The sequence below is a fragment of the Odocoileus virginianus genome, chromosome 7 (assembly GCF_023699985.2).
Source record: "Odocoileus virginianus isolate 20LAN1187 ecotype Illinois chromosome 7, Ovbor_1.2, whole genome shotgun sequence".
In the NCBI taxonomy this organism is placed as follows: Eukaryota; Metazoa; Chordata; class Mammalia; order Artiodactyla; family Cervidae; genus Odocoileus; species Odocoileus virginianus.
In genome coordinates this window covers 4,161,707-4,188,773 of record NC_069680.1, presented here as the reverse complement: position 1 = coordinate 4,188,773, position 27,067 = coordinate 4,161,707, and the positions used below count along the sequence as shown (strand labels likewise).

General features: G+C 40.8%; 1 protein-coding gene across 1 annotated transcript in view; it reads left to right on the top strand.

Moving 5' to 3' along the window:
* The first annotated feature begins 4,765 nt into the window (after positions 1-4,765).
* The window catches only part of DNMBP (dynamin binding protein), a 117,910-nt gene continuing 95,608 nt past the window's right edge, over positions 4,766-27,067 (top strand). The window contains exon 1 of the mRNA XM_070470014.1: positions 4,766-4,877. The gene's annotated coding sequence lies outside the window, so the exon portion shown is untranslated. The remainder of the gene's footprint in view (positions 4,878-27,067) is intronic.

Genomic DNA, 27,067 nt, shown 5'->3' with positions numbered 1-27,067 from the left:
TCCTTACAGAGTCCTAGAAAGAACAAAATAGAAATTGGCTTTACTTTTGCCAACTGGGGTCTATTCCTAAATGGAGCTAAATGACCTCCGTTATCTTCATCTAGGAGCTGATCTTGCCTCAGTGCAAGTCCACTAGACAGATACTCTTCCTCAAAAATCACCCTGGACTCCTCCCCAAGAGAGCCAGACTTCCCCGACCCTTCCTTCCTCCACCCAACAGGAGTCCTCTCCTTTCTATTCCAGTGCATTCTGGCACCACTTTGACAAATAGTTATTAGTGTTTCCAAGTGCTATTTCTTCCTTCTCTGATATAAAAAGCTAAACCGGTGCCTTGTATGTTCTACTACTACGTTGCTCCAGAGGGAAGCCATGGGGAACGGCTTTGATTTGCGGCCAGCCATGGAAACTGTTAGTGATGCAGTACTTTATAACAGTAATGGACACTTAAGCGTGTCCTGATAGAGTGGGTTTTGACATGGGATCAAAGGATGACACACCTAAATAGTTTTGATCAATGTGATTAGTCAAAGTCTACAGGAATTGATTTTGGCTTATTGAGGATTAGCCAGGAAAAAAATTAAACTTTTCTGTTTTAGTATTCTATAGGAGGATATTGTCGTTATTGTTAACAGAGAGGTTCCACATGCATTATCTCTTTTGATCCTTTTTATTTCAGTCTCTTCAATTGAGGACATTTTATTATGTATCAGTACATTGACTTAAAATGAAGTTCAAACTCGTTACCACGGCCCACCAGGCCCAGGAGACCTTCACTCTTGTTTGTTTTATAATTTCATCTTATAGTACTTGATTTCTTTCTCATACAGGCTTCTCTTCTGTTCTGAAACTGATCAAATTGTTTTCCACTTTAGGGCTTTGCACCTTCAGTTCCTTCTGCTGGAAAGACACTTCCTCAGCTCTTTGCATAGCTGGTTCTTTCTCATCATTTTGGTCACAAGTAAAGGTTACGTCCGCAGAGACTTTCCTGACCCCCAACCACTATATTCAAAGAAAGTTTCCACTTCTTACTTTGGCTCTTATCAGACCAGATCCTCATCTAAACCACAGAACACACCACAGTTCTCAGTTCACACTTCTCCATTCTCCATTCTCAGTTCTCTCAAGAACCAGGTATAACTTGTGCCATTCCCCTGTATAGGAGAGAGATCAATTCATTATATACAATGGATGCCTAGGGCATTAGGGTTCAATTCTCTATGGTCTAATTTATCACATCATCTGGTTTATTTCCCTCACAGCATTCACCATACCCTGTAATTATTTGGCATACCATTTGTTTAATGATTTATTGTCTGTTACCTTACTTTTCATATTCTTAATGATTACCTTACTCTTCCTATTCTTACTGAGATGGGAATACCAGACCACATTACCTCCCTCCTGAGAAACCTGTATGCAGGACAGGAAGCAACAGTTAGAACTGGACATGGAACAACGGACTGGTTCAAAATTGGGAAAGGAGTAAGTCAAGGCTGTATATTGTCACCCTGCTTATTTAACTTATATGTAGAGTATATCATGTGAAATGCCTGTCTGGATGAAGCCCAAGGTAGAATTGAGATTGCCGGGAGAAATATCAACAACCTCAGATAAACAACTTTTCAACCACTTTAATGGCAGAAAGTGAAGAAGAACTAAAGAACCTCTTGATGAAGGTGAAAGAGGAGAGTGAAAAAGTTGGCTTAAAACTCAATATTCAAAAAACAAAGATCATGGCATCCAATCCTATCACTTTATGGCAAATAGATGGGAACAATGTGGAAACAGTGTCAGATTTTATTTTCTTTGGCTCCACAATCACTGTGGATGGTGACTACAGCCACAAAATTAATAGATGCTTGCTCCTAGAAAGAATAGCTATAACAAACCTAGACAGTGTATTAAAAAAGAGAGACATCACTTTGTCAACAAAGGTCCTTATAGTCAAAGCTATGGTTTTACCAGTAGTCATGTACAGACGTGAGAGTTGGACTATAAAGAAGGCTGTGCTCTGAAGAATTGATTGTTTCAAACTGTGGTACTGGAGAAGACTCTTGAGAGTCCCTTGGCAGCACAGAGATCAAACCAGTTAATACTAAATGAAATCAACCCTGAATATCCATTGGAAGGACTGGTGCTGAAGCTGAAGTTCCAATACTTTGGCCACCTGATGCGAAGAGCCAACTCATTGGAAAAGACCCTGATGCTGGGAAAGATTGAGGGCAAGAAGAGAAGGGGGCAACAGGGGATGGGATGGTTGGATGGCATCACTGACTCCATGGACATCAGTTTGAGCAAACTCCAGGAGATAGTGAAGGACAGGGAAGCTTGGCATGCTACAGTTCATGGGGTTGCAGAGTTGGACAGGACTTAGCAACTGAACAACAACCTTTCTCTAAAATGTGGACATGAGGATAGGGAGTTTATTGGTTGTCTTTGTTAGGCTGAATGGAAAACATCTAGCATAATGCCTGTTGCACTGCAAATGTTGTATTGTAAATTATTGTTGATGAGTTATTGTTTTGCCTTTGATGATTAGAATCTTTACAATAGGGCAGTGCTTCTTAGCCTTTAGGGTACTCACTAAACTCAATGTTCAGAAAACTAAGATCATGGCATCTGCTCCCATCACTTCATGGCAAATAGATGGGGAAACTGGAAAACAGTGACAGATTTTATTTTGGGGGGAACCAAAATCACTGCAGTTGGTGACTGCAGCCATGAAATTAGAAAAATGCTTGCTCCTTGGAAGAAAAGTTATGACTAACCTAGACAGCATATTAAAAAGCAGAGACGTTACTTTGCCAACAAGGTCTGTCTAGTCAAAGCTATGGTTTTTCCAGTAGTCATGTATGGATGTGAGAGTTGAACTATAAAGAAAGCTGAGTGCAGAAGAATTGATGCTTTTGAACTGTGGTGTTGGAGAAGACTCTTGAGAGTCCCTTGGACTGCAAGGAGATCCAACCAGTCCATCCTAAAGGAGATCAGTCCTGGGTGTTCATTGGAAGGACTGATGTTGAAGCTGAAGCTCCAATACTTTGGCCACCTGATGCGAAGAGCTGACTCATTTAAAAAGATTCTGATGCTGGGAAAGATTGAGGACAGGAGGAGAAGGGGATGACAAAGGATGAGGTGGTTGGATGGCATCACCGACTCGATGGATATGGGTTTGGGTGGACTCCGGGAGTTGGTGATGGACAGGGAGGCCTGGCGTGCTGCGGTTCATGGGGTCACAAGAGTCGGACACAACTGAGCGAATGAACTGAACTGACTGATGTTATATATATTTTAACAAGCACACACAAGTAATAGAAAGGAGAAACAATATCTGATGAAAATTTTGAAATACAGATCTTCCTCCAGTTACAGTGGGATGTCCAGACAAACCCATGGTAATTTGAAAATATCCTAAGTCCAAAATGCATTTAATACAACTAACATACCCAACATTAGAGCCTGACCTACCTTTAATGTGCTCAGAACACTCACATTAATCTACTCCATGGACTGCAGCCCGCCAGGCTCCTCTGTCCATGGGATTTTCCAGGCAAGAATACTGGAGTGGGTTGCCATTTTCTTCTGCAAGGGATCTTCCCAACCCAGGAAATGAAGCCGGGTCTCCTGCACTGCAGGCAGATTTTTTACTGGGCCACCAGGGAAGCCTACATTAACCTATAGTTGGGCAAAATCATCTAACACAAAGCCTATTTTACAATAATGTATTGGATATCTCATGTAATTTATTGAATAGTGTATTTTGAAAGTGAAACCCAGAATTGTTTATGAGTACAGAATGGTTGAAAGCCTATTGGTGGTTTGCCCTCCTTATCTTGTTTGTGGTTGACTGGGAGCAGGCTTACAGTCGCTCTCAGCATCAGGAGTGCCCTAGAGCAAATCGCTCGCCCAGGAAAGGATTGAAATTGAAAATCCTACTGTGGTTTCTACTGAATGCCTACCGTTTTCTCATCATCCTAAAGTGGAAAAATCTTAAGTCCAACAATTTTAAGTGGGGACCATCTGTAGAGGTTTATCTGTTATGTGTTCACAGTGATAGACTTGTTTCATCTTCTTGAGCATCTCCCAGATAGATGCCAGGAATCAAGCACAGAAATTCAAACAAGAAGCCAAGCAGTGTGACTTTATGGCCACTAACACACAAAGAACATCCTGTGAGGATTCACGAACGAGTTAAAAGCGTGCTCTCAGCCCTGCCTAGTTCTGGCATTCTGTCATTCCTTACTCTCAAATTCTTGACGAAATCCTGAGAGAAGTTCCTCGGAAAAAAATAGGCCAGAGTGAACGGCAAGCATTTGTGACGTGATAAAAGGAACTACCTCGGAGCAACACAGAGGACCGCACCGTAGACAGGAATTGAATGGGCCTTCTCTAAATGGAACTCACCCACCCCAACCCCCTTCCCCACCCCCGCCCAGGTTGGATGGGGAGTGTAGCGGGTGAGGGATCAGCAAGGGAGGAAAGGAACTTTCGACCAGAGAGAGCTGCACATAGAACTGAACGCGCCACGGGGAGTTGACACTCGAGCTGCCCCAGCAAAGTAGGCGCCGCGCGGCCGGCTGCCTCAGTTTCCCGGGGTAGAGGTTCTGGAGCGCCACCCCCTCTGACGTCACGGGGCGGGCCGTCTGGGGGCTAGAGCGCGGGGCTGGCCCTGAGGGGGTGGGCGCGCCGGGACGAAGCGTGGCGCCCCCGGGCCGCGCAGTCCGGGCGAGGCGGAAGCCTAGGCTGGAGGCGGGGCCGCGGCGCTGAGTCACGCGGGATTGACCCGCCCGCCGCCTGCAGAGGCGGTGGTGACAGCGGGCCTGGGACGTGCGGCCGTAGCTGCCCGCTGCGCCGAGGGACCGCCGGGCAGCAGAGAGCAGGTCAGGGGCCGGGCGAGGCCGGGTTGGGCGGTTCGGTCTTTGGGGGCGGCGGGCGGAGGGGACCCGGACTCCGAGGGACGCGCCGGGATGCTGGGCCTGCGCCGCCTCTGCCCGGCCGCGGCCGTTACCCCTGCCGGGAGCCTCCGACAAGCAGCGGGACGCCGGGCCCCCGTTGGAGCCCTCCGGTCCAGGTCGGTCGAGCCCTAGGAGGCGCCCTAGGTCGAGCCCTAGGAGGCCAGGTGGCCGGCAGTCCGAGGGGTGCAGACGTGGGCGTTTTAAATTGTGTCAGGCAAGCCCAGGGATCTTTGCACTGCACCGCCCTGCCACTCCGGCAATCAGGCGGTGTTTGTAAACTCTGGAAAAAAAATCCAGCGTTATTTTACAGATGAAGAAATTCTTTTGGTTCACACAGCGTCACTTTCAGTCGGAGTAGGACGTGATTTTGTGTCAGGGAGGCAGAAGAGGACGGTTCCCGAAACGAGAGTTAGACCTGTTTGGCTAGAGATGCAAGCTTGCTTCTGGTGGAATTTGGTACACCTGCTTTCCTGCCACAGGTACTGATGTCCACCAGGCATCAATTTCTCAAGGCATCTAACCTTAAAAAGGATGTCCATGCTGTCAGTTGAATAAAGGAATACTGGGCTTACAAACAGGTCAGGTCTGCTGCAAGTTAGGTGCTGTGGAAAATGGTTGGTGTATGCAGTTAAATTTTAAATGAAAAAACTCCACTTTACATGCAATCTTTTTATCCTTTATTGTCTGTCTCATTTATATAGTAATGAAGGATACTCACAAATTATTCTGTAGTTAGTAATTTGCCTTTAGGTCTGTTTTACAGTAATTGTTTTATAATAATGTGAGCTTTCTTTTCACTATCACTGGTGTGGAATGTGGCAAGCCAGTGGTAGCATTAATATTTAGTGTTTGAGCATAGATTAACTGGGCTTCCCAAGTGGCACTAGTGGTCAAGAACCTACCTGCCCATATAGGAGACATGGGTTGGATCCCTAGGTCAGGAAGATCCCTGGATGAGGGCATGGCAACCCACTCCAGTATTCTTGCCTGGAGAATCCCCTGGACAGAGGAGCTTGGAGGGTTATAGTCCATGCGGTCGCGGAGAGGCAGACATGACTGAAGCGACATTAGCACACATAGGTTAGCTGCACATGTTTGTATAGCTGAAGTTACAGGCTCGATTAATTCCTTGTTGTATATTGAAGAGTGAAGTATGTGCCAGCATACAGGTGTTGTTTCTTAGACTGTTGCTGTGTTTATTACTCACGGCATAGAATTGATTCAAGGTGATGAGCAAGTTAGTTTAAACCTCAGCACCTGTTTTTCTCTAAATTATTGATTTAAAGGATCTCTAAGACTCCCATCTCTAAAGTTCCCTGATTTTACCTGTTAATTTGAAACATGTCGATCATTGTGACAATACTGATTTTTAGAAAACATGTTTTTTTTTTAAAACTCTGCATCATGCATAGCATATCTTCAAATTCAGTGTTACTCTCAGTGCTCCCCGTTACTTCATCATTGTTGAGTAAATGTAAGTCAAAAGAGACTTTTCAAATTACTTCTGTGTTAACACAGAATTCACTAAGTTTAGAGACTGTAATGGAGTGCTTTGTGTATGGTGGAGAGCTGCTAAAATCTGGCCTGGGGATGGGATCTCTGCAGTGCACAGATAACTTTTGCAATAAGCCAAGAACATTCTGCCTCAGAAATGTGATAAGGTGTCTTCTATACAGTGTTCATACTGTGTGAATTTCCAGCCGAGATGTGATAATCTTCGTAGACAATCTGTCCAAATATGTACATGTTATTTTGTCTTGCAGCTCCAAAGTAGAGCCTTTCCCACCTCTTGTTTCTTTTCTGGCTCCTTTCTTCTTAGTGTCCCTCTTATGGGCAGAGACCCCTTCACATTTCTCTTTGATCCACATAAAAAAGGCAGTTCAGAGCCTCTTTCAAGCACTGATTGAACCTACAACACTTTTTCTCCTCTTAAAGTACATGATAAATTGTAATTCTTGAATCATCATTTAGGTCTCCTAAAAACTCAGAGTGAATATTCATTTTTAGAACACAGTGCAAGACTCCATGAGGCTCTGGTTCTGAGAAAGGGTTAAGGGGACTGTGTATAGATTTTTATCCTCCCTAAACTGGGAGACTGCAATCTAGGAAGCCTCCAGAGCCCTTAAGACTCATTTCTCTGCCTCAGAAGGAAACAGTTTCAACAGGTTTCCTAGTGAATCTTCAAACTTGTTATTCTTCTCGTCTCTCCCACTCACTTTATCAGGGTTGGGCTGAAATAAGCAAAAGGTGATTTTCTCATATTTCAGACACTTCAGTGTTCAGATTACAGATACTTTTTAAATTTGGTGAACTTTTTAAAGTGACAAAAGCAATTAAACTAGAATGCAAATGGAGGTTTGCATACCCACTACCAGATATAAGGCTTGCATTGTTTTTTAGGTTTATTAGTCTGTTGTTTCTGAAGTTAGTTAATGTATTACCTACCCCACAGTGGGCTTCCCGGATGGCCCAGTGGTAAAGACTGCCTGCTGGTGCAGAAGAGGTGGATTCCATCCCTTGTTTGGGAAGATCCCTTGGAGGAGGAAATGGCAACCTTTAAACATGAATTCAGTTAATATTAAATAGTTTCTTATTATGCCTTGCTTAGGAAATCATTTGAATAAACTAACCTTTAAGATTGGATAACAATACAGAGTGAAGTAAGCCAGAAAGATAAAGACCATTACAGTATACTAACACATATATATGGAATTTAGAAAGATGGTAATGATAACCCTATATGCAAAACAGAAAAAGAGACACAGATGTACAGAACAGACTTTTGGACTCTGTGGGAGAAGTCGAGGGTGGGATGTTTCGAGAGAACAGCATTGAAACATGTATATTATCTATGGTGAAACAGATCACCAGTCCAGGTTGGATGCATGAGACAAGTGCTCGGGCCTGGTGCACTGGGAAGACCCAGAGGGATCGGGTAGAGAGGGAGGTGGGAGGGGGGATTGGGATGGGGAATACATGTAAATCCGTGGCTGATTCATGTCAATGTATGGCAAAAACCACTACAATATTGTAAAGTAATTAGCCTCCAACTAATAAAAATAAATGAAAAAAAAAAAACTAAAAGTGAAAAAAAGAAAAAAGATTGGATAACTTAGTTTTGTTGGCTAGGAGCTAATTATAAGATATCAGTCTCTCACCTGGAAAGGCAGAAAGGTATGAACTAGCAGTCATAAAATCATATCACAGATCAACCTTGTGATGAAAGAATTGGTAAATCAAGGCTCAACAAATATTCATAGAGCACCAGATCTGTTCTTGGTGCTGGGGATATAGCTGTGAACAAAACAGAAAAAGCCCTGCCCTCATGCAGTAGATATTCTGGTACATGGGGGCAGACAGGAAATAAATGTGTGAATGGGTCATGGTCACATGATTATAAGTGTTGCTAAGAAACATAAAGAGGTGTAAGTGGCAAAGAAGGAGGAGTGCACTCATAAAGTGCAGAGTGGTCTGAGAAGGCCTCTACTGAGATCGCTTTCAACCTAGGTCTTGAGAGGAGTGAGGGAATGAGCAGAAGGCAGAGGAGTGAGTAAGTTCCAAACTGTAATGCAGAAGCACGTTTGGCATGTGTGAGGGACAGCGAGGTCATGGTGGTCAAGCATTCCCCATGTGGGTGAGGGGAAAGTGCAGCAGATGAGGGGTGGTAGGAGTTGGGGTGGGGGACGGGGTGTGCATAGCAGTGTAGGCGGTTTTGTAAAGTATTTTGGCCTTTACTCTGAGTGAGGGGGGAGCCCGTTCAGCGTTTTGGACAGAGAAGCTTCCGATGCCTTATGTTTTAACAGGATCACTTTGGCTGCTGGGCCAGAGAGACAGAAAGGGGACAAGGGCACAATCAGTGAGGTCTTCCCATTCATACCAGTTGTGTGACCCTGAACTGCAGTCCCCTGGCCTTTGTTTGCTCATCTTAGGATAACCAGGTGCTCTCTAGCTCTAGAATTTTTAGATTCTAAGAAGTGTGGGATCTCTGTGGGAAGACTAGAGGATTATATATATGAAAAGGTTCTGAAAGTAAGTAGTTTCAGAGGAGGTGAAAAGTTGATGCCACCGATGTGCCTTTAGCTGAATCACTCCTAATCTCACTCCTAATCAAGAGGTAATCGGCTCTTTTCAGTCAGGTTGTGAGGTCATGAGAACAAAAACACTGTTTCGTGACCATTCTCCCCTGATCTCTTTAGTACTCTGCTGATCCCTGAATTTTTCCCTTCCTGCTTGAAAAAGGATGAAAAGCTGTTACTCATCAACAAAACTGGCAACCAAAGTTGCTTTTGTTGTTAGGAAAGTTGGAAACTTAGGGGAAGGAAACAATTCTAATTTTGTTTTCATCATAGGTCATTTGAATTCTTCTTGTTAAACATGCAAGGAGCCTAAAAGATGTCTTTTTTTTTTTTTTTCCCTTATCCTCCTCCCTGCATTTTAGTTGGTAATAGTGCATTTCATTATGCTTTTTTTTCCCCTCCTGTGTTTCTATGTGTACATCTAATTCTTTGCTTCTGAATGCTGTATTATGTCCCATGCTCTGTGTGCGTGTGTGAACCACAATTTTGCTTATCTCCTCTCTGTGTAATACTTAGGTTGTCCCTACTTCCTACCAGCACAAATATTGCTGCAGTGAGCATCTTCATACCTGTCCACTTCTAAAACTGTGTAATAGAAGTGTGGGGTATACACTTAGAAGGGAATCACTGGGTCATGGGCTTTCATGTCTTGAATTTGATCAGACTGTGCCAGAAGCCTGCCCACAATAGCTGTACCAATCTCTCCTGCCAGAGTGTTCGAGGGGTCTTATATCATGTCCCAACCACCACTCAGCTTTCTCTCTGTCTCCACCTTTTGTAATCTCATATGGGCAAAGTGGTGTCTTGTCGTTTTCATTTGTATTCTTTGGTTACTAATGATTATAAACATCTCATACATATAGTTTTATCTATAAATTACTGATTCCTGTCAGCCTATTTTCTCTTGAAGTTACTGTGTTGTTGCTGTTGACTCATGGAAGACAGTTTATAGATGTTCGTTCATCATCACTTTGTAGATGTTTTCTCATATGTTAATTTTGTCTTTGTTTTCCATTATCAATAAAAATTCTTAATTTCAATATAATGAAATAAGTAAATTCTTTGGCTTATGTCTTATGCTTTTAGAGTTTTTAGAAGGCCCTGCCAGTCCCCAAGTTATTGCTATTTCTTTAATTTGTCTGGAGTCCACATTACACATGAGTTAGATAGGGATCCAGCCCTATTATTCTCCATTTAATGAGCCAGTTTTTCCAGTAACATATCCAAAAAACCCATCATTTCTTTCATTACATTGTTATACCCTCTTTCTCCTATATGGTTTCCATGAATATGCTAGTCTATCTCTAAGCCTCTGTTTTGTTCCATTAGTTTGTCAGTTCTTGCTCTGTTTTTTATCGCTCTAATTATATTACAGTGATTTGGCAATACATCCTCAGGACTGGCACAGCAAGTATCCCATCTCTTTTATTTTTAAATTTGTTTAGCTACTCTGGGGTCATTATTTCTCCATATAACGTTTGCAGTATGCTTATCAAGTTCCTCAAATTTTGTGAGAAATTTTTATTGGGCTTACACTGAATTTATAAATTATTTGAAGGAGGCTTAACATCTCTTTGATATTAGCTTATTCCATTCAGAAGTATGTCATGTGTCTCTTCATTTATTCAGCTCACTTTTTTTCCAGAATTTTTGTTTTACTTAGAAATAATTTAAAACTAACAGAGGAATTCTAAGATTAGTATAAAGAGCTCCTGTATTTCCCTTACCTAGATTCATATCGCTATATTTGCTTTATTACTCCCTGTCTACATTTCTGTGCCATTTATTCTTACCCATTTGAGTTATTAGTTGCAGACATCATGACCCTTTACGCCTGAATACTTCATCAGCTCATGTTTTAAGTCCCTTATTAGAACTTTAAAGTTTTCTCCATAAAGGTCTAAGAGGATATTCTTGACTAAATTAATTTCTGAATACTTGACAGTTTTGTTACTATTGTGAATCATGTGTCTTTCTATTACTATTGTTTTATGGTTGGCTATTGATAGTTTAAGAGAAATGGTATCGATTATTGTAAGTTAATCTTGTATTTTGCAGCCCAGCTTCACTGTCTTATTCAAATAGTCTGTTGTTTACTGTTGTTTCTTTTCCCCCATAATTAATCATGTCCTTTGAAAATACTGATAGTTTTGTTATTTCCCATCCTTGTATTTCTTGTTTATCTTTCCTTCACAGCCTTGACCAGAACTTCCAGAACTATGTAAAAAATGTTGCTATGTTAGTGAACATCTTTATCTTGTCCTCATTCTTAAGGAGAATTAATCTAAAGTTTCCCCATTTTATATAATGTTAGTTTTAGGTTTTAGGTGTACCTTCATCAGGTTACCCTGGAGAAGGGAATGACAACCCACTCTAGTATTTTTGCCTAGAGAATTCCATGGACAGAGGAGCCTGGCAGGCTGCAGTCCACGGGGTCACAAAGAATCGGACATGACTGAGTGACTGACATTTCTGTCAGATTAAGGCATTCTCCTCTAGGTACTCCTAGTTTACTGAGCTTTTTCATCATAAATGGGTATTAAGCCTTGTCAAATACTTTTTCAGGATTTGTCTCCAAAGAAATAAGATGGCGTCAGGAGGCTGCAAACCAAAATCCTAAGCTGAGCTTTAGCTTCAAGTATAAGAAGATTAATAAAAGTCTTCAATATTTCGGAACACTGCATATATAAATTTATGGTAAACATCTCACAATTCCAATATAAGCTTATTTCACTGTTATGTCATCTTCTTCCTCCTGCTTTAAGAGTGAGAATTTAAAAAGCTGGTATGAAGGATGAGAGCACCACATTCAGCATAACTGAAGTCGTCAGCATGATTGTAAATATAAGATAGTAAATTATAGTTTCCTTGCTCTGTGGATCAGTCTCTACTCTGGGTATAAATCTCACCTAAGTATCTCTCTCAGAATATTGAGATGGTTCAGCAAGTAGCTCTTTAGCAATCATAACTGCTAGAGTGTTGGGCAGTAGATTCTCAGGGCCATCTCTTTTGGTACATGATTTTTATAAGCTAGCTGTTTTTTCTTAATTATAAAAATTATGCCTCTTAATTGTAGAAAATTTTCAAATAGAAAAGGAAATCTTTGATTCTGCCTTTTAGAATCAATCCCTGTTAAACTGTTTCTCTCTCTGATCTTCTCTGGGGAGTAGGTATGGGGGGATTACTTTTTGAAGGAGGAGAATTCAGCCAACATTGGGCTGTATAATTGTGTATCACCCCTCCTTTTTCAGGTTTAGGCCATCAACTCTTGTTTCTCTTGTTTTGATTGATCTTCTGGGGAAAAAAAAAAGCTGTAAGAAAGATATGATTAGTTTATAGAGGCGGGGTTATTGCTTGCTGATGACTTGGACATTTCTAACAGGCTGTATCTGAGTGCACGGACAGCCCAGCCTCATTACAGAGTATGGTGAAGTCATAGTCCATCTGCCAGCAGACTGAAGACTAGCTTGAAGGAGAGGAGGAATCTATTTGATGTCCCTCTGCTTCAGTTCAGTTAGCACCTTCCTTTTTTAGACCACATTTGCATTTATCTTTCAGAAAATAAAAAGTATGGAGGAAATAGTTGTAATTTATTTTGACTCTGAAATAAGCCCAAAATATTGGTTTGTTTCCCTAATCACCTTCTGCTAGTGTGAGGTGAGGGAGTATGGTACTAAATTGCCAGAAGTGACAATTTTTAACATTGTTATCAGCTGATAGATTCAACCTCCAATGCCCTCCCCTCCTAACTCATTCCTTCACCCTGCTCTTTTTCATTTTGCTGAGATACCTGTCACTTCCTCAAATCTTGTTGTCTGCCTTCCCCATCCCTCCAGGAGGAAATTCTTCAAGGGCAGGAACCTGTTTTCTTCACTGATAAATCCCAAGCACCTTTGAGCCTTGCCTAGTGCGTAGCATGCCCTCAACAGATGGAACCCATAAAATGAGTCAGTCTGTAAGGAGGCAGCTTTATAGAGAGGGGAAGTCTTAAGGGAGAGGTAAGGGAAGACAGTTTTCTTAGCCTCATGGGTCCGATAAACTAGTGGAGTTCCAGTTTCCTGCTTGACCTTGTAAGCGTTTCTGTCAACCCAGCCACAGAGTTAATTTCTCTACATCCGTTTTAGCCACCCTATGGTTTTTGAAAGTGGAGTGTGTCTGTGTTGCTGACAAGCACATGGTGGGAGTAGGGCCCCAGAGAGAATAGTCAGTGCTGACGTGGGTTCATAGGTTCCGGGCCCAGCACACACTCTGCATTGTTTTCATGAGGTGATTGATTCTCTTAGGATAAATGATCTGCCCCATCAGCAAAAAAAGTTGCAGTGGATGTGCCAAGCGGTGCTGAACGCCCAGCGTCACACCCCATGTCCTCCCCCTTTCTAGTTTATTCTTCCTCCCATCCCCAGCCATGCAGAAACCTTTTGGCATTTCTGTTGTTTCTGGATCTGGTTCAGGATTGTCATGATGAACAGTCATGCTGCATATACCTGGTCACTTTATTATAAAGCAAGGCTCAATCATATTTAATAGCACTCTGTAGGGTGCTAAGAGAAAAAAAAGGGGGGGTGGGGTCGACACAAATACACCATAATGCTGTCCTGGAGGCCACAGCTGTAGACCCATCTGTCTTGTATAGACCATTGTCTGAGTCAAGGTCCTGAAAAATTCCACTTAACCATTATTTTTACCTACTATTATTCTACAGCTTGACACATTACCTGGCCCTCAAATCTGATCCAAACTGTCCATGTATATTCTAATTCCACGTCCCTATTTCTACTTCAGTCAGATCTCTCTTTCTTTCCTATAGCAATGATGATAGCAAGAAGTATATTATTATAATTATGAATATGTCTTGGGGTTCACTAGGAGTCTGAATTCAAATGAAGGGAAAGGAATTTAAAACAACAATAATAATATACTAACAGCAGCTACTATTTTAGCCAGTCATAGTCCTAACTGCATTCTTATTTAATCTTCAGAACAATTTTATACGGAAGGTGCTGTTGTAATCCTCATTTTGCATTTGGAGAAACTCAGGTATAAGTTGGTTAGGAAACTTGCCCTAAAGTTTTTAATGCTGTTAAGTGATAGAACAGGAAATGAAACTCACGCCTGTTTTTCTCCAGCACCCACTCTCTTAACCAGCATGCCATAGCAGGTCTCAGGTAAGGGGCTGCCTGAAGACCAGGAATGACTTACACAGTCACATGGTTAGTGATGATTGTCCTTTTTTCACGTTCACCACACTACTCGCTGGGGTGAGGTGTAGGGGGACTGGGAGGACTCTGCAGCTGGGACTGGCTGGGGAGTTTCTTCTCAGATCCTGTGTTGACTCTGCAGACAGAAACGAATGGCACCTCAGAAAGGGAATCTGAAACTACCCATCCAGCTTGCATTCTCTGGCTTTTTGACCTTGTCCTAAAAATAATAATTTCCTAATAATTAATAATATTTGAGATTTGCAAAAAATGAATAAAGAGCAAACAATACAACAAATGTCCCATGTATCCAACACTCAATTTAAGATGTAGAAAGCTGAGTTTGTTTCTGTGTTCCACCTCCCTTTGCCCTTTTTAAGATTCTCTGGTTCTAGTGACTTAGAAGGAAAAAAAAAGAATTGCATTTTATTTACATATGACAGCAGTACCATTACTGTCACCTAAGAAAAAGCACCAGTCATTTCTTAATATATAATCAGGAAGCTAGTCAATGTTCTGAATTTCTCCCATTTGTCTCAGTTTCTTAAACATTGTTTGAATTGGAATCCAAGAAATGGCACCCATTGCATTCAGCTAATACGTTTCTTAAGTAGTTTTTAATTGATAAGTTCCCTTTCCTTTCGTTTTCATTTTAAGTTTTGATTACAGTTTATTTTGTTAAAGAGTTTTGTCATGTAGTTTCCCACATTCGGGGTTTTTTTTGAATGGCTATGATGCAACCTTATTTCCCAGTTGCGAGTTAATTTACACTTTTAATCTGTCAGTCACTCTTGGAGGTTCCAAGTTATTCAGTCTCCATAAATAGGAAGGTTTCACTGACCCACATACAACTTGGTCTGGTCCAGAGTTCATTTCCGAGGAGTCTTCCAAAGTGTTCCAGGTGATAGGGAATGACATAATCAGCAACAGATATCTCTATTTAAAAAACATTTTGTCTCAGAAGGAATTTTATAGCTTCTCTTTGGCAAGGTATTTTCATGGTCCCTAGAGTCAGAGAAGGGAATGGAGAAGCGAGAGAGTGGTCTGGTTTTCTTCTTTCAGACAGTGTCTATTGCTTTAAGGATTTCTGGGGCTCAGTGCCAGAACTTCCTTGGGATATTATTGTCTTATAGTTTAGATCTGCTTATCAGGAAACAGAATCCCTGAAGGGTCAGTTAAGAGGAGAATGAGTTTACATTAAAGTCAGACCTTTGTTACTGCCTGCTGGGGTCCTGTGTTTTATTCCTGAGCTGCTAGCCAGACTGTAAAGCCTAATGCTAATATGTATGGTCTTCACACCTATAGTGTTTATTATCTGTTCTTTATGCTGCCACTGTCTAGATGTCGTTCAATAATTATAATATTTGGACTGCTGTAGACATGAAGTCCAATTTTGTTTTATTTTTCTTTTAGTCTTGTTCCCTTGACTCACTAGTCGACTATAATAGTTCTACAGGGTAATTAGTCAATATAAAAATAAAAAGAAAGAAAATTATTGATGTGTGAAGCTGTATTTGGCTTTATTTATCTGGTGGGTCAGATGGTAAAGAATCTGCCTGCAGTGTAGGAGACCTGGGTTTGATCCCTGGGTCAGGAAGATCCCCAGGAGAAGGGAATGGCAACCCACTCCAGTATTCTTGCCAGGAAAATCCCATGGACAGAGGAGCCTGGCAGACTGCAGTTCATGGGGTCAAAAAGTCAGACACAGATGAGCGACTAACACTTTCACTTTCACCAATATTTAGTGCTTGATGACTGTTAAAAAAAAGTATCTCAATGTCAGTATTTTCATCTAGTTTTAAAGCCCAACAATTAATAAAACTAAGACTGAAAATCTAACATAGAATAAGGACATTTAATGTGTTTGTTATAGTACTGCTTACACTTTTATTATGTTTCTATTTATTTATTTATTTATTTTTCCATTTATTTTTATTAGTTGGAGGCTAATTACTTTACATCATTGCAGTGGTTTTTGTCATACATTGAAATGAATTAGCCATGGATTTACTTGTATTCCCCATCCCGGTCCCCCCTCCCACCTCCCTCTCCACCCGATCCCTCTGGGTCTTCCCAGTGCACCAGGCCCGAGCACTTGTCTCATGCACCCAACCTGGGCTGGTGATCTGTTTCACCCTAGATAATATACATGTTTCAATGCTGTTCTCTTTTTTTTTTTTTTAATTTTTATTAGTTGGAGGCTAATTACTTTACATCATTACAGTAGTTTTTGTTATACATTGATATGAATTAGCCATGGATTTACATGTATTCCGCATCCCAGTCCCCCCTCCCACCTCCCTCTCCACCCGATCCCTCTGGGTCTTCCCAGTGCACCAGGCCCGAGCACTTGTCTCATGTACCCAACCTGAGCTGGTTATCCGTTTCACCCTAGATAATATACATGTTTCAATGCTGTTCTCTTGAAACATCCCACCCTCGCCTACTCCCAGAGTCCACAAGTCTGTTCTATACATCTGAGTCTCTTTTCCTGTTTTGCATATAGGGTTATCGTTACTATCTTTCTAAATTCCATATATATGTGTTAGTATACTGTAATGGTCTTTATCTTTCTGGCTTACTTCTCTCTGTATAATGGGCTCCAGTTTCATCCATCTCATTAGAACTGATTCAAATGAATTCTTTTTAATGGCTGAGTAATATTCCATGGTGTATATGTACCACAGCTTCCTCATCCATTCGTCTGCTGATGGGCATCTAGGTTGCTTCCATGTCCTGGCTATTATAAACAGTGCTGCGATGAACATTGGGGTGCCCGTGTCTCTTTCAGATCTGGTTTCCTCGGTGTGTATGCCCAGAAGTGGGATTGCTGGGTCATATGGCAGTTCTATGTCCAGCTTTTTAAGAAATCTCCACACTGTTTTCCATAGTGGCTGTACTAATTTGCATTCCCACCAACAGTGTAAGAGGGTTCCCTTTTCTCCACACCCTCTCCAGCATTTATTGCTTGTAGACTTTTGGATAGCAGCCATCCTGACTGGCGTATAATGGTACCTCATTGTGGTTTTGATTTGCATTTCTCTGATAATGATACACTTTTATTATGAAATTAACTTGCTATCTTAAGAAGAGGTTTGCTTTAATTAAAGGTATTGATAACAGTAAATTACTGGAAATCTTTGTGTTGAATTTAAGCAGTATATTCAAACTTTATTCTTATAGTCCATAGTTGGGAGTCAGACTTGGTCAATATTCTCTTCTGGTGACTCCAAATGCTTAAAAACTAAAGTATTATTATTATTCACAACAGAAGTGTCAACCAGAGGTGGTTTGCTAGTTATGGAGTGTTCTTCCTTGCAGTGCTCAGTTTAACAAAAATAAACACTTCCTATTTACCATAGTCAAAGGTAGCAACGGCACACACTGGAGATAATATGATTGAAAAGCAGTCTGTAGATGTGTTGTAATAATATGTGTTACAATGTAGTACCTTACAGTGAACTGCCAGTATTTTGATGAGGCTAGAGTTTAGGGTGTGTGGTGGGTGGAGGGTGTCCAGATGAGGCCAAACATATGTGTGGGAACCAGATCATGATGAGCTCTGTACAGTTTACAAACGAGTTTCAGATACTTCTTATCAGTGATGGATGAGAAAGTCTTTTCAACTTTAAGCAGTAGAGAATTATGAAAGTTTGTATTTTAAAAAGATAATCCTAGTATAGTGTAGAAAATAGAACAGAGGGAGATAAGACTGGTGGGTAACCATTTAGGAAGTTATTGCCATAGTCCCAAAGAAAAGATGGTGGGAGTATAAGTAGGGCAGGGGAAATCTCAAATTGAAAAATGTCGTCAAAAAACAATTTTTAAGAGGTGTATGAGTTTGAAGGACTTGACAGTAGTGTTAATGTTTTTCCTGGAAATGGAGGATACTTTTTTAGAAGTTTTTTTTTAGGATATTAGTTTTTTTTGCATTTATTAAAAGATTAATTTGGGGAATTGGCTCACAGGATTATGGAGGCTAAGAAGTTCCATGATCTGCTGTCAGCCAGGTAGAAACCCAGGAAGGTCAGTAGTATAGTCCTAGCCTAAGTCTGAAGGCTTGAGAACAAGGATGGTGTAAGTTCCATAGGATATTAATTTAATTAATTTCATATTCCTCTGCTATCCCTGGAAGGCATTTGGCAAAGGTTTTCTTAGACCCATAGGCAAGGATCTTTTAAGTGAAACTGCTGCCAGATCTTTGTGGGATATAGAACTATGTAGTTCATTTAGAACTTAGGGTAGAGGGGGTTGTCAATTACTTTGTCCTTGTGACCAGTAACCACAAAGAGTCACATTATTGCCCCTTCCTTTCAAAAAGGCTAGCAATTTTGAGCAATTGGCCCCACCCAGAAGTTGCTGCCTCACCTTTATTATTGTTATCGTCATTATGAGCGATGATAACAGTTCTCCTCTCATTTCATTATCATCACCACCATCCTCATAGCTGACATTTACAAAATGTGAGAGGGTTCACTGTTTACCAGGAAATGTATTAAAGGTTTTACCTACATGATCAAACTTATTTATTTATTTCTGGCTGTGCTGGGTCTTTCATGCTGTGCAAGGGCTTCCTCTAGTTGCAGAGTGGGGTACGCCTGCTTCTCACTGTGGTGGCTTCTGGTTGCAGAGCATCAGACCTCGGGCACCTGTGCTCAGTAGTTGTGGTGCGTGGGATTTTCCTGAACCAGGGATCGAACCCTTGTCCCCTGCATTAGCAGGTGGGTTCTTAACCACTGATCCACCAGAGAAGCTCCCTACATGATCAAACTTAATCCTCATAACACACCATAAAATAAATTACTATTGTTATCTTCAGTTTACAGATGAGGAAACACAAGTTCTGAGTAGTTTAAGTAACTTGCCCAAGGTCACATAGCTTGACAAATGGCAGAACCAAAAACTGAAACTAATTCTCTCTGACTTAAATCTGAGCTTTTAACTGTTATGGATATATTTATTACCTAATATAATTTAGAAGTGAAAAATGATTTCTCTTTTTAAATTTACTCCTTTATGTAGCCATGCCCTAGAAAGTTCACATAATCAAACACTGTATCTCCTACCCTCCATCTGAGCTAATAGTGGGAATAAAACATAAATACCTTTTTGATACATGAAATACAGGAAACACTTGAAGGACAAAGTGGAGCATAAGTAGGGAAGCTATTTAAATTTCTGGCTTTTTTCAAGGCAGGATATCCATGTATGCTTTCACTATTTTTAGCTTGAAATATAGCAGTTTTTTAAAACAAGAGAGACACTCAGTTTTAAAAATTGAGACATAATTCACAAACCATGAAATTCACCCTTTTAAAATATACGATTGAGTGGGGTTTTTTTGGGTGTCTTACACATATGTGCAACCTTCACCCCTGTCTAGTTCCAGAACATTTCCTCACACTGGAAAGAAACCTTGTGTTCTTTAGCAGTTAGTCATTCCCCGCTTCTTTCTCCTGAGACACTCATTTAAAAACCCATTAAATGCCAAAAAACATCCTGAAGCTATGACAAGGATTTTGAGCATATCTGTCCATAGTCTTGCTCTCTAATGCAGATGATGATGAGAGCAACAAAAACAACAATAATAATAGCAGCTGACCCCTGTATAGTGCTTACTACGTGTAAGGTACTCTTCTAAGTGCTGTATTTATATTAACTCATTTAAATTTCACCGTGACCCTATGAAGCAGGTTCTATTACTAAACCCATTTTCTAGATGAGGAAATTAAAGCACAGAGAAGTTGAGTAACTTACCTCAAATCACATAACCTTAACATGGGGTGGAGCTAGGAGGTAAATCCAGATAGTCTGGCTTTGTCATCTGTGCTCTTAATTATTGTGTTTTAAGTTTCATATTTATATTTGAAAATTATATAAAGACCTTGAACCATGCTAAGTGAAAGAAGCCTGTCACAAAAGACCACCTATTGTATGATTCCGTTTGTATGAAATGCCTAGAGAAGGCAAATCTTTTGGTCTAGAGAGAAAGTAGATTACTGGTTGTCTGGGGCTGGGATGGATGGGGAGAGTTTTGGAGGCAAATGGAAAGTGACTGCTAATGGGTATGGAGTGTATTTTTGAGATGATGAAAATGTTTTAAAATTGATAGTGGTACAGGTTGCACAACTCTGGAAATTTACTAAACCCATTGGATTGTACACTTTGGATTAATTCTATAGTATGTGAGTTGCAACGCAATAAACCTATTTTTTAAAAATGATATGAAGATAAATGACCTGGATGATTTGCCTTGGAATACCTTTTTGTCTTTATCTGGGAAAAAAAAATTATGTGTACACACACACATTTGTGTTTGGGAGTGCTCAGATACTTAAAACCTGTTCTAATTCTAACCATTCTACTTTCTTACTCAAACATTTCAGGTGCTCCCAAGTACCTAAAATCAAAGCCCAACCTTTCTAATGTAGGAGTGAGTACTGTGAGATCCTGTAAGATTGGGAATGTGAATGTACATTTTGATATATAACTTAAATTATTTGTGTGTTAGGTCATCCATTCTGCAACTATTTATGGAGGGACTGCTATGTACCAAGCGGTGCTCTAGATGCTCAGTATACATCAATGTATAAAATAGACAAAAAGGACCCCTGTCCTATAGAGCAGGTAGTGGATAAGGACTAATTCTGTAGACTTCGTAGAGGAGGTACCATGAGCTGGATCTTAAAAGATAATAGTTTACCCAGAAAATAAGAGTTATGCATGTTCGATGGAAGAGGGAAGTGCTCAGCTGATCCAGTCAAAAAAACTAACATCACCTTGTGTCTTTTTTTTTTTTCGGCTGTGCAACAGATAACTGCAACATCTCAATAGCTTATTAAAACAGCCATCTGCTTTTGTTTTCATGGCTCTGAGAGGGCTGAGATTTGTAGGTCCGAGTAAAGAAGTAGAGACAGCAGCAAATGGATATAGGAGCAGGAATCTTCTTGGGGATTTATCTCAGGTCTTTGGTCAAGGGCTGGAAGGGATATGCCCAGGGCAAGCCTCGGTGAGGCCCGACACAGAGTGGCTTCTGTGGGGCTAAGAGCTGAGCAGAGATACCTGAGGGTGCACGTTTCTCAGAAACACTGAATTTCTAGTCGAACCAGAGGTGAGAGACCTTGATGAGCACTTAAGACATTCATTTGAGACCCCAGAGGGAAAGATACAACGCATTGTGGGATGACTGAAATGATAGATTTAGCACATGAGGAATTTAAAGCAGCTGATGTAAATAGGCCATAATGATAGGGACCTTCAAAGTATAGTCGCGGAAATAAAAATTAACTGGATGGACTTAAGAGCAAGAGCAATGCTACAGAAGAAAGGGGCCAATGAACTATAAGGCAGATAAACAGAAGTTATCCAAGCTGAAATGCAGAGAGAAGAAAGATTGGGGACAGGAGAAAATAGAACTGTAGTGCCAGTGAGTTAATATCAAGTAGTTTAGTATATGTCTAATTGGAATCTCATAAAGAGAGGAAGAAAGATGAAGAAATGATGACCAAAATTTCCCCAAATTTAATAAAAAACATCAGCTCATATATTCAAAAATCTCAGTGAACCTCAAACAGGGTAGATAAGAAGACTATACACCTCAACACTTTGTCGTCAGATTGCTGAAAACTAAACACAAATACAAAACTCTTAAGAGAAAAAAGATATTACAGGGGAATGAAGATAAGAATGACAGCTTACTTCTCATCTGAAATAGGCAGAAGATAATGGAACAGCATCTCTAAAATTTGAAAGAAGAAAAATAAAATCACCAATCCAAAATACTGTACTAAGCAAAAAAATCTTTCAGAAATGAGAGTAAAATTAAAATGCTTTCAGATAAACTAAAGTTAAACAAATTTGTTGTCAACAGACTTATACTGCAAGAAATGCTAAAAGATGTTCTTTAGGCTGAGAGGAAATGGTAACGGAAGGAAACTCAGATCTGCGGAAAGGGGTGAAGAACACAAGAAGTGGTAATTGTACAGGCAAAAGTGAAAGACCTTTTCTTTAAAGGACAACTCATTGTTTATAACAAAAATGGCCTTGTATTTTGGGGTTTATAATCTACTACATTAATTATCATTGTGTAACAAATTTTCTCAAAAATTAATGGCTTAAAACACTATAAATACTTATTATCTTACAGTTTCTGTGGGTTGGGAATTCAGGAGTGGCTTAGCTGGGCTTAGCTCAGAATGTGTCACTTGTTGCCATCAAGATGTTGGTGGGGGCTGCATTCATCTGAAGGCTTGGCTGGGACTCTGTAATCTCCTTCCATGATGCTTGCTCACATGCTTGCTGGCAGGAGGCCCCAGTTTTTCACTGTGTGGGCTTATGCATAAGACTGCCTGAGTGTCCTCACAATCTAGTCTTGGGAATCACACACTGTCACTACCACTGTATTCTGTGGGTTAGAAATGAGTCACTAGTATGGCCCACACTCAGGAGGAGAAGAAATAGGGAGCAGTATCAAAAAATTTTGGAATCTACTTTAAAGCTACCACAAATATCTATGGCAACAGTAACACAAAGTAGAAATGATATATATGGCAACAGTAACACAAAGGACAGGATGGTGTGGTAAATGGAATTATTCCATTATGTAGTTCATATAGTGTATGTAAAATGGTATAATATTAAATCTAGACTGTGGAAAGTTTTTTCTTTTAAAATTTGTCTTAATTTTTGGCTGCACGGGGTCTTTGTTGCTTTGCACAGGCTTTCTCTAGTTGTGGCAGTTCATGTGCTCAGTTGTGTCTGACTTTTTGTGACCCCATGGACTTCAGCGTGCTAGGCTTCCCTGCCATCACCAACTCCCAGAGCCTACTCGAATTCTTGTCCATTGCGTTGGTGATGCCATCCAACCATCTCATCCTCCGTCATCCCCTTCTCCTCCTGCCTTCAGTCTTTCCCAGCATCAGTGTCTTTTCAAATGAGTTAGCTCTTCGCATCAAGTGGCCAAAGTACTGGAGTTTCAACTTCAGCATCAGTCCTTCCAATGAATATTCAGGACTAATTTCCTTTAGGATGGACTGGTTGGATCTCCTTGCTGTCCAAGGGACTCTCAAGAGTCGTCTTCAGCACCACAGTTCAAAAGCATCAATTCTTTGGTGCTCAGCTTTCTTTATAGAGTCCCAACTCTCACATCCATACATGGCTACTAGAAAAACCATAGCTTTTACTAGACAAACCTTTGTTGGCAAAATAATGTCTCTGCTTTTTAATATGCTGTTTAGGTTGGTCATGGATTTTCTTCCAAGGAGCAAGCATCTTTTAATTTCATGTCTGCAGTCACCATCTGCAGTGATTTTGGAGCCCAAGAAAATAAAGTCTGTCACTGTTTCCTTTGTTTCCTCATCTATTTGCCATGAAGTGATGGGACTGGATGCCATGATCTTAGTTTTCCAAACGTTGAGTTTTAAACCAACTTTTTCAATCTCATCTTTCACTTTCATCAAGAGGTTCTTTAGTTCTTCTTTGCTTTAAGGAACAAAAAATAGGGCAAATAGAAACAAATGCAGTATCAATAATTACTTTAAATGTATATAGCAACTGTCTGAAAGAGATGCATTTTAGAAATTCAGAGAAAGATAACTGTGATCTCACTTGTACATGGAATCTTAAAAAAAAGAAAAATGCCAGACTCATAGGAAAAGAGTGTAGAGGGGTTTTCCTGGTAGCTCAGTGGTAAAGAACCTTCCTGCCAATGCAGGAGACATGGGTTTGATCCCTGGATCGGGAATATCCCGTGGAGATGGAAATGGCAACCCACTCCAGTATTCTTGCCTGGGAAATCCCGTGGACAGAGGAGCCTGGTGGGCTATAGTCCATGGGGTCTCAAAGGAGTTGGACATGACTTAGAGACTAAACAACACAACACATAAAACTGCTGGTCCCTCTTTTCCATGGCCCTTGGATGCTGGTACTGCATAGAATGACCTAAAATCACTCACTCTGAGAGTGGTCTCAATGATTTTTAACTCCAGCTGCACAGTTTCTTTCTTCCCTATTTTTCTTCCTCAGAATCTTTAGTTTTCTAAATTCCTTTCCTGATTCTTTCTTCCAAAATATCAAGAATATTTTATACTCCGAATATCTGAAGGGTAGAGAAGCACCTTATCTTTTAAATCTTCTTTAGCCAAAAAACAAGCCTATGCTTGAAAGAGATAAGGAAAGGAAAAAAGACGCTAACCTTGCAGATCTCTGTGCTATTTATCCTCATAGCTTAGGTTAATAAATTTTCTAGACATCTCCTGGAAACTGTCCTAAAAACTGCCTGTTATCACAAGTTTGTTTTGCTCCTTGTTAGCTGCAGCTTCACCCTGAAGTTTCACTTTGTAGTTTCAAATTAATCTGTACTTCTACAGCTGCTATGGGTTGTGTTATCTGGGCATTTATTGTATACAGCATGTTGGAGCTGTTAATTTTAATGTATCACTAGGCTGCTTAGCTCAGACATGTCCAGTGTATATACTTATGAGTCAGTGATTCTTAAATTTCATAATTGAGATTCACGCAGGATTTAAGAAATGAAAGTCTGAGTGAGTACTTAAAGGAATTGTTAGGTTGACCCATTTGAAAAATGTCTTTATATTTCCTCAAATTTGGTAATTCTAAAATATTAATCTTAGGACCTTCCTCCACCAATGTGGTTTGTCGAAAAAGACAAAATTGATGTAGAGATATATAAGCAATTTAAAAATTAACTAAAAAGGAAGAAAAATATCAGCTTAATGTGGGGGTGGAGTGTGGAATCCTTTAAGTCAGTTGAAACAGCTGTCCGAGGAGAGTCAGTCCTGAAGCTTTCTTTTTTTATTTTAATTTACTTTATTTTGTTTTGGTTGTGCTGGGTCTTCCTTGCTGAAGAGGGCTTTTCTCTACTTCAGTGAAAGTGATCGAACCAGTGTCTCTGGATTCTTTACCTACTGAGCTATTAAGGAAGCCTGTGGTGAGCAGGAGGCTGCTCTAGGCACCTGGGCTTCAGTAACTGTGGAACATAGGCTGAGTAATTGCAATTTGAGGGCTCCAGAGCAGGGACTCAGTAGTTGTGGCACATGGGCTTAGTTGCTCTGTGGCATGTGGGATCTTCCTAGGCCAGAGATTGAACCAAACCAGTGTTTCCTGCATTGCAAGGTGGATTCTTTTTTTAATTATTATTTATTTATTTGTTTGGCTGCACTGGGTCCAACCTAGACAGCATATTAAAAAGCAGAGACATTACTTTGCCAACAAAGGTCCGTCTAGTCAAGGCTATGGTTTTTCCAGTAGCCATGTATGGATGTGAGAGTTGGACTGTGAAGAAAGCCGAGCACCGAAGAATTGATGCTTTTGAACTGTGGTGTTGGAGAAGACTCTTGAGAGTCCCTTGGACTGCAAGGAGATCCCACCAGTCCATCCTAAAGGAGATCAGGCCTGAGTTTTCATTGGAAGGACTGATGGCTGAAGCTGAAACTGCAACTTTGGTCACCTGATGCAAAGAGCTGACTCATTTGTAAAGACCCTGACCCTGATGGAAAGATAGAGGGCAGAAGGAGAAGGGGATGACAGAGGATGAGATGGTTGGATGGCATGACTGACTCAATGGGCATGAGTTTGGGTAAACTCTGGAAGCTGGTGATGGATAGGGAGGCCTGGCGTGCTGCGGTCCATGGGGTCGCAAGAGTTGGACACAACTGAGCTACTGAACTGAACTGTGTCCTAGTTGCTGCACGTGGGATCTAGTTCCCTGACCAGGGATTGAACCTGGGTTCCCTGCATTGGGAGCACAGATTCTTAACCACGGGACCACCAGGGAAATCTTTGAAGCTTTCTTAATTTAAATTTTGTCTTTCATCAAAAGAAATTAGAACTATTTAGATGTTTGAGATGAGAACTATTCAGTTTAATTCCTAAAGAGGACTGAAGGGCCCTTCCATGATTGGTGGAAACTCTGATCTGTGTCCTGTTCCATCTGCTGAGGTTGTTGCCTTCCAACTTGGGACAAGTTTGAAATAAACAAAAAGTAATATACCCCGTAAGACAGTTTATGATAGCAGATTCCTTTCCTTTTCTACCCTCGTTTCTCTGATCATCCCTCCTACGTCAGAGCAGGCTTTTTATTTTTTCTTACAGTCCAACATTCCATAACATGTTTCGCAAAGTGCATGTTGTGAATCAGTGCTGCTGTCATCAGGGGAGCACAGTGGGTTGGAGAAAGATACTTGATTGAGGACAGCTGGCCCAGGCCATGCTGCTCAGCCTCATGGGGGCCACCATGCTCAAGATGGGTTCTTTTCCCCTTCATCTATTGCTGGATATTTGAGTAATCACCTGGCAGTGACTGCTGACCTTCTGTCCAAAACGAGCTCTGGTGACATAAACCAGAGGAGGAAATGATGTTTTCCTAGCTTCTCTCATTTCCTTCCTGAAACAGATTTAAGCTTCATTTTCTGACACCTCTTACCCTTTCGCCCAGAAGAAAGAGCTTGTTCTTATTAGTCCTATATTGCCAAGAATAAGAGAACTGTGCAATTGCTTTTGAGGCTAAAGATTACTTTTCATTGCTTGGATTTGAAATTTTTTAAATGTATTTCCATTCTCCAAAACTGATGTTTTATGGAGAGTTCAGTTTCAGGACATAAGGAACTTTCCAGATGCTCAGGCAAACATATTCCTTTGCAGGAACTTATACTGGAGACTCCCTCCAAAGGGGACCCTCTTCCAACTCTTCTCAGGTTGGCAAAGATGCACATGGGCTCCTGCAGCACACCCACTTTGTAGGAGCAAACAGGAAAGGAAGAGAAACTGTCTTCTAGTTCAGGAAATCCCTTCAGAAATTTGATTCTGAAAGTCCAGAAAAACT